Source organism: Melospiza georgiana, chromosome 1, assembly GCF_028018845.1.
Source record: "Melospiza georgiana isolate bMelGeo1 chromosome 1, bMelGeo1.pri, whole genome shotgun sequence".
Classification (NCBI taxonomy): domain Eukaryota; kingdom Metazoa; phylum Chordata; class Aves; order Passeriformes; family Passerellidae; genus Melospiza; species Melospiza georgiana.
In genome coordinates, this window is record NC_080430.1 from 116532035 (window position 1) to 116537768 (window position 5734).

Genomic DNA, 5734 nt, shown 5'->3' on the forward strand with positions numbered 1-5734 from the left:
TTCAGTTAATACACTTTTATGTATTTTTATTGTGAATATGGGCATTATTTTACTGAGGTTTGAAATGAACTCATTCATTGCCTGCGGTGTGTCTTAGACTAAGGCATTCCATGCAGATTTGGATTAATAGCTATCTATGGAAATCCAGGGATGTGTATAGAAGTACTAGGAGCTATCCCTGCCAGTATGGGTCTACAAGACCTTATTCTTTTTAAATATGTGAAAGAAATAGAGACATAGGACTTGTGATGGAGACAGAATCTCTGCAGAAAACCAGTGACGTCTGTCACCATGAACCAAGTTGCATTTGCTGTAAGACAAAGAATATTCCTACCTCTCAGAAGTCACTTAAAGTACTTGTTCTCCTAAGCTTAATATGGCTGGGGACTGCAGCTTTTATAGGCAGCAAGACACCAAACTGTACAATATTGCTGAGAACTTCCAGCTTTGAAAAACAAATACTCTGGCGATAGAAAATTCACCAAAACTTCCAACTAGCTCACCCTTATCAATAATTTTTCTCTTTTCTCTTAAGGTGAAGTATATGAGCCATCAGGTTTTGATATGAAAACCAAGTTGAAGACATGCTTTCCAACTGAATCAAAGATTTACACATTTCCCTAAAACATTCTCTCTCTATCTTTATTTATTCCTGCATTCTTCTCCAGTGCTTTCCTACATTGTCATCTTCCTTGATCTGGTGGTGTTTCAGTAGCAAGTTACCATAGTAATAAGTACAGAAACTCCAACAATGTACTTCGTTGTTTAAACATTGGAAGACTGCATTAATCCTTTTTTTTTTCAAGCTGAGTATCAGTCATCACCTTTAGGCTCATTTCGGGACACATCTGCAGCTCTTGTTCTCTGTTGTGCAAGTGGTTATGTTATTTATTCTACACTTTATGCCTCCAACCTTGTTCTACATATCAAGACATCATTTTGCACCTATTAAGCTTTAGAAAGTGGCAGGCATATTCCATCAGTTTTATTTGTTTATACTGAACTTATAAAACACCTGTTTTCTGGATGTTTTGTTATTTGTTCTACTCTTTCAGTTTTTTATTATCAGACTAACATGCTCTTTATGTGATTCAGATCAGTGTCAGATTGACAAGCCTGGTACAGACTGTTGTACATTTTACTTGTTTTAAATTTCAAAACAAGGGAATTGTACAAATTTCTAAAGAATGTTTGAAGTCAACATAAATTGCTTAGAGAGTTAAGCATTTTTAAAGCTCCTAAATGCATATTCCTTACTATTTAAAATTTTCCAATATTTTCTGTTTCAGCTTATTATTTGATTAGTGTTATTATCATCAGAGGCGATGAATTAATTGTCTATATTTCATCAAAAAACAACTAGAAATATTAAGCAAATACTTCTGCTTCATCTGGGTCACTATTAAAAATTCTACCATACTCCTAACAACAGGATAAAAGCATAGCAGTAAACCTTCTTTCATTGGTTCTTGTTCCATTAGATAATACAAATCTCTGTTATCAGGTTTCTCTTTAGAAAGTTTTTCTGTAATTAAACCATTGCTCAAGATCTTCAAGGTAAATGAGGGAGCTTTTTAAAAGTTTGAGCACACAATTCCAGTGTAGCAGTCCATAATGATTTTATTCTGCAATCAGGCTGCAGAAGCCATGCTTGCCTATGCTTCTCACACCCAGAAAAACACTGGGGTATGGTGTAGCCTAATCCTTCTTCAATCCCCTTTTGCACTGAGTCGAAATTATTTACTGTCGCTGATCTCATCCAAAGTAACTGATTTTGAACCAACTCTGTCTCCTTTAGGTTTCTTCCTCCACATTAATCCTTGACAGGTATTTCAGCCCAAGCAAGAGAGCCTTGTTGAGAGCCTGGCTGAAGGTCATACAGCCATAGAAAAGCATGTGGCAAAATAAAGGAATGAATGTGTACACAAGGTAAAATATGAATACTTCAGGGTGTAGCTGGAGGGAAGAGCCAGGTGAACTGGATCATTCCTCTTTGAGAAGGAGGCTGAAAGAAATGAAAGAAAGGCCAGCATGTTTCCCTGCAGTAAGAGAAATAATAATGCAGTAATGCCTAAAGAAGTAACAGGTGATGACAAAAAGAAGAAAACCTAGCACTTCATAAAACAGCTTCCAGCGTCTCTAGTTGTGCTAAAATAATTTAATATGAACATTGATTATTTTGAATTTCATATAGGTCTGCTCAAGGAAACAGGACGTCAAGGCTAATCAATCTATATATCCCAAGTGACATCACAGATCAATTGAAAGTACCAAAGAACATATGATTAAACTTGGCTTTCAACTTCCTGGCTTCAAATCCCCCTTAAGCAGTAAAACATTGAAGTCCAAATTACAGAGTATGCCAGGCTCCTTGAATTTTTGATCTGTGAAATGTTTCTTAAAAAAAACCCAACAAAACAACACCAACAAACCCAAAAAAAAAAAAATCCACAAAAAAAAAAAAAAAATAGAAAACCAACTTAAAAAAAAAAAAAAAAGAACCCAAAACAACCCAAGAGAATTTCCCAAACTTTAGAAAAAACTTTTCTCTATGAAGATTTTGGCAGAGTCTGCATTTCTATTGTATCTTAACTTCAAGTTACATTAACATCACTAGGACCAGCAGAGGCAATAGGTGAGCATCAGCTACTGCCAAACTGCTTGGAGTAAGCTCATTTTAATTCATAAAAATTGTCAAATTGAGTGTGCAGTAATCACTTTTCTTGAACACCTTAACTCCACAAGGGAATGCAGGAGAACATAAAGGAGAAAAGTAGCCCTGAATTTTATATTGATGTGATTTAAACAGGTTTGTTTAAAAATTCTTTAGATACTTCTAAATCAGTTAGGCATCATGCAAGATGCCAGCATCCATGCTACAGACAATCCTATTACTTTAGTTGTGAGGTTAGATGGCACCTTCCCCTGACATGGATGGCCATAATTTCATCATTCTCTGAATGGAAATCTTGTGTTTGATAATAAAATATATCCCAGCCCATGTGCCCAGGCTATCTCATCACACCAAGGCTCCTGCTTGCCTCCTCCTGCCTCCCAAGCTCTGCACAAGCAAAATGACCAGGTCTCTCAATTACCATGCATTTCTAGGCCATAGAAATCTAACTCAAAAAAACCCCATCTGTGATGTAGGTAGGAGCATTGCAAAGAGATTGTTCCAACGTAGCTTGATTTATATTCCAGGAATAGCATTCAGGAGCCTATTGAGAGGGAGTGATTGTGCCAGACTGGAGAGAAACCCATAGAGCACCTTGTAGTGTTGTCATTACCATAGTGCATGGCAATTTCATCTGCAAAAACCCGCCCAAGTTACATTCCTCTTTGCCTGCAGGATCCAAGTGATACTCAATTTTTCTGCATCTCTATTGCTACAGCTTTATCAGAAAGTCATTTTGCATGAAAAATATACAATTTTTCATTATTCAGTCTTCTTCTTCCATCAGGCTGAGGAAAAATATAAATATTCATGATTTATTCTGTATAGCATAATCATGACTACAGGTTTATTAATCTCTATGCAATTGTAATAGGAAGTGATACAACTTCTGTAATCTTTCTGCACAGTCTTATAGCCCTAAAAATCCCTCATTATAATAATGCAGCAAAGCTCAAAGATTTCCTATAGTTATATTTCTCTACTTATATTTTCTTATTCACAGACACAAAGAATCATAGAATGGTTTAGGTTGGGAGAGGACCTTCAAAATCATCTTGTTCCAACTCCCCTGCCATGGACAGAGACAACTTCAACTAAACCATGTTGCACAGAGCCTTTCCAACCTGACCTTTAACACTTCAAGGGATAGGGCATCCCCAGCTTCCCTGTCCAACTTGTTCTACGGCCTCACCACACTCACAGGAAAGAATTTTTTCCCCAAAATCTAACTTAAACCTACACTCTTTCTGTTTGAGCCCATTCCCCCTTGTCCCATCACTACATATCCTTGTAAATAGTCTTGCACTATCACTCTTGTAAGGACCCTTCAGGTCCTGGAATGACACAATCCAGTCACCCTAAAATGTTCTCTTTTCCAGGCTGAAGAATCCCAATCCTCTCAGCCTTTCCTCATCGGAGAGGTGCTTCATCCCTCTGTTCAACTTGGTGGCCCCTCCTGCAGCAGGGTGATGTCCTTCCTTAGGGGAGACCCCAGAGCTGGATGCAGCCCTGCAGTGGGCTCTCACCTGAGTGGAGCAGAGGGGCAGAACCCCCTCCCTGTCCCTGCTGCCCAGGTTGTTTGGATGCAGCCCAGGACACCTGCGGCTTTCTGGGCTGTGAGTGCCACTGCTGGGCCATGTGCAGCCTCTCACCCACCAACACCCCCCAGTCCTTCTGGGCAGGGCTGCTCTGGATCTGCTCATCCCCAGCCTGTGCTGGCACAGGGAGCTGCTCCCTGAGCCAGGTGCAGCACCAGCACCTGGTCTGGTTAAACTTCACTAGATTCCCATGGTCCCGCTTCTGGAGCTTGTCCAGGTCCCTCTGGATGGCTCCTGCCCCTCAGGTGTGTCAGCTGCACCACTCAGCTGGGTGGCATAAAGAAGCTGTCAGAAGTGGGATTTGAACCCACACCTCCAGGGGAGACTGCAACCTGAACACAGCACCTTACACCACTTGGCCATCCTGACCTACCTGGATGGACAGAGGGTTCTGTTGGGAGCCTCTGTCATCATTTGTAATGACTTATGAAGGCAAGTTGGGATTATGAGCCTCTGATATACCAAAAATATTTCTGCAAACAGTAAGAGGAGGCTGTAAATAGTGCTCTTGTTTTCTTTAAATTTTTTTTTTTGTGTGTGTGTTTTTAAAATAAAATTTCCAGCCCTAGTATTATTTGAAATTCCTTATGACAACAGTTGAATCTCCTATTATTAAGACTAGACTTGCAGACATTTAAAATCAGCATTTGTAAGAATGAACTAACATTAAAGAGGGGAAAAAAATCTCCAGGAATGCATGCCAACATAGCAGCTTTTAAGATACTGGTATATATATTTTTTTTCTTTATAATAGTACTGCTTGCTAGGGGTATAAAAATGAACTAAAATATTTTACCAGCTGGCTTGTTCTGATGACATGAGCAGATGAAAAGTTGAAGAAAATGCTAAGCAGACATGATGTACTTTTTCTCTAGCTTCTCCAGGTTAAATTCTTCATTGATTTGTTGTCTGGGTCAGATTCTTGCCATTAGTATGTAAAATAATGAAAAATTTGCATTAGTGTGTACTCATACTAAGTCTTACCTTCAATATTTGCTTTCAAATAAGTAAGTGAAGTCAGGGGTCAGATTTATGAAGAACCAAGCAGGTATGTTTACCCCCCTGCTGCTGATACAACTGTAGTTACTAACTTCAAACAATCTGACTGTGTGTTAAGAGAGTTGGACTGTCAGCTGCTGCAAAAGCTGCAATTTTTCTCATTTTCAACATCCCACTATACCATTCCTGGCACCACTTTATTCCAATTGACATAGCTTCCTTGCTGAATTTAGCTTGTCCAATGCAAAAGAAATAAAATCCTCCTCTGAAACCGAGACTGGGTTTTTTTCTCTCCTGTTTTGCTCATTGGTTCTCAGATAAGATGTAAAGTGGGAGCTGGAAGAGATTCTGCCCCAATCTTTTGTGGGGATGTGGAAAGTGATGGTTCTCTCCCAGGTCATGTAGCCAGCACTGAACACTGCCATGGTCCTGGAGCCTGTCATGGACCAAATACAGAGGTGGG

At 39.3% G+C, this 5734-nt stretch overlaps 1 non-coding gene across 1 annotated transcript; it reads right to left on the reverse strand.

Annotated features, from left to right (window-relative positions):
• Nucleotides 1-4558: 4558 nt before the first annotated feature.
• On the reverse strand, nt 4559-4641 carry TRNAL-CAG (transfer RNA leucine (anticodon CAG)). Its single transcript has one exon. It is a non-coding gene; the product is annotated as a tRNA-Leu (tRNA).
• Nucleotides 4642-5734: the final 1093 nt, after the last annotated feature.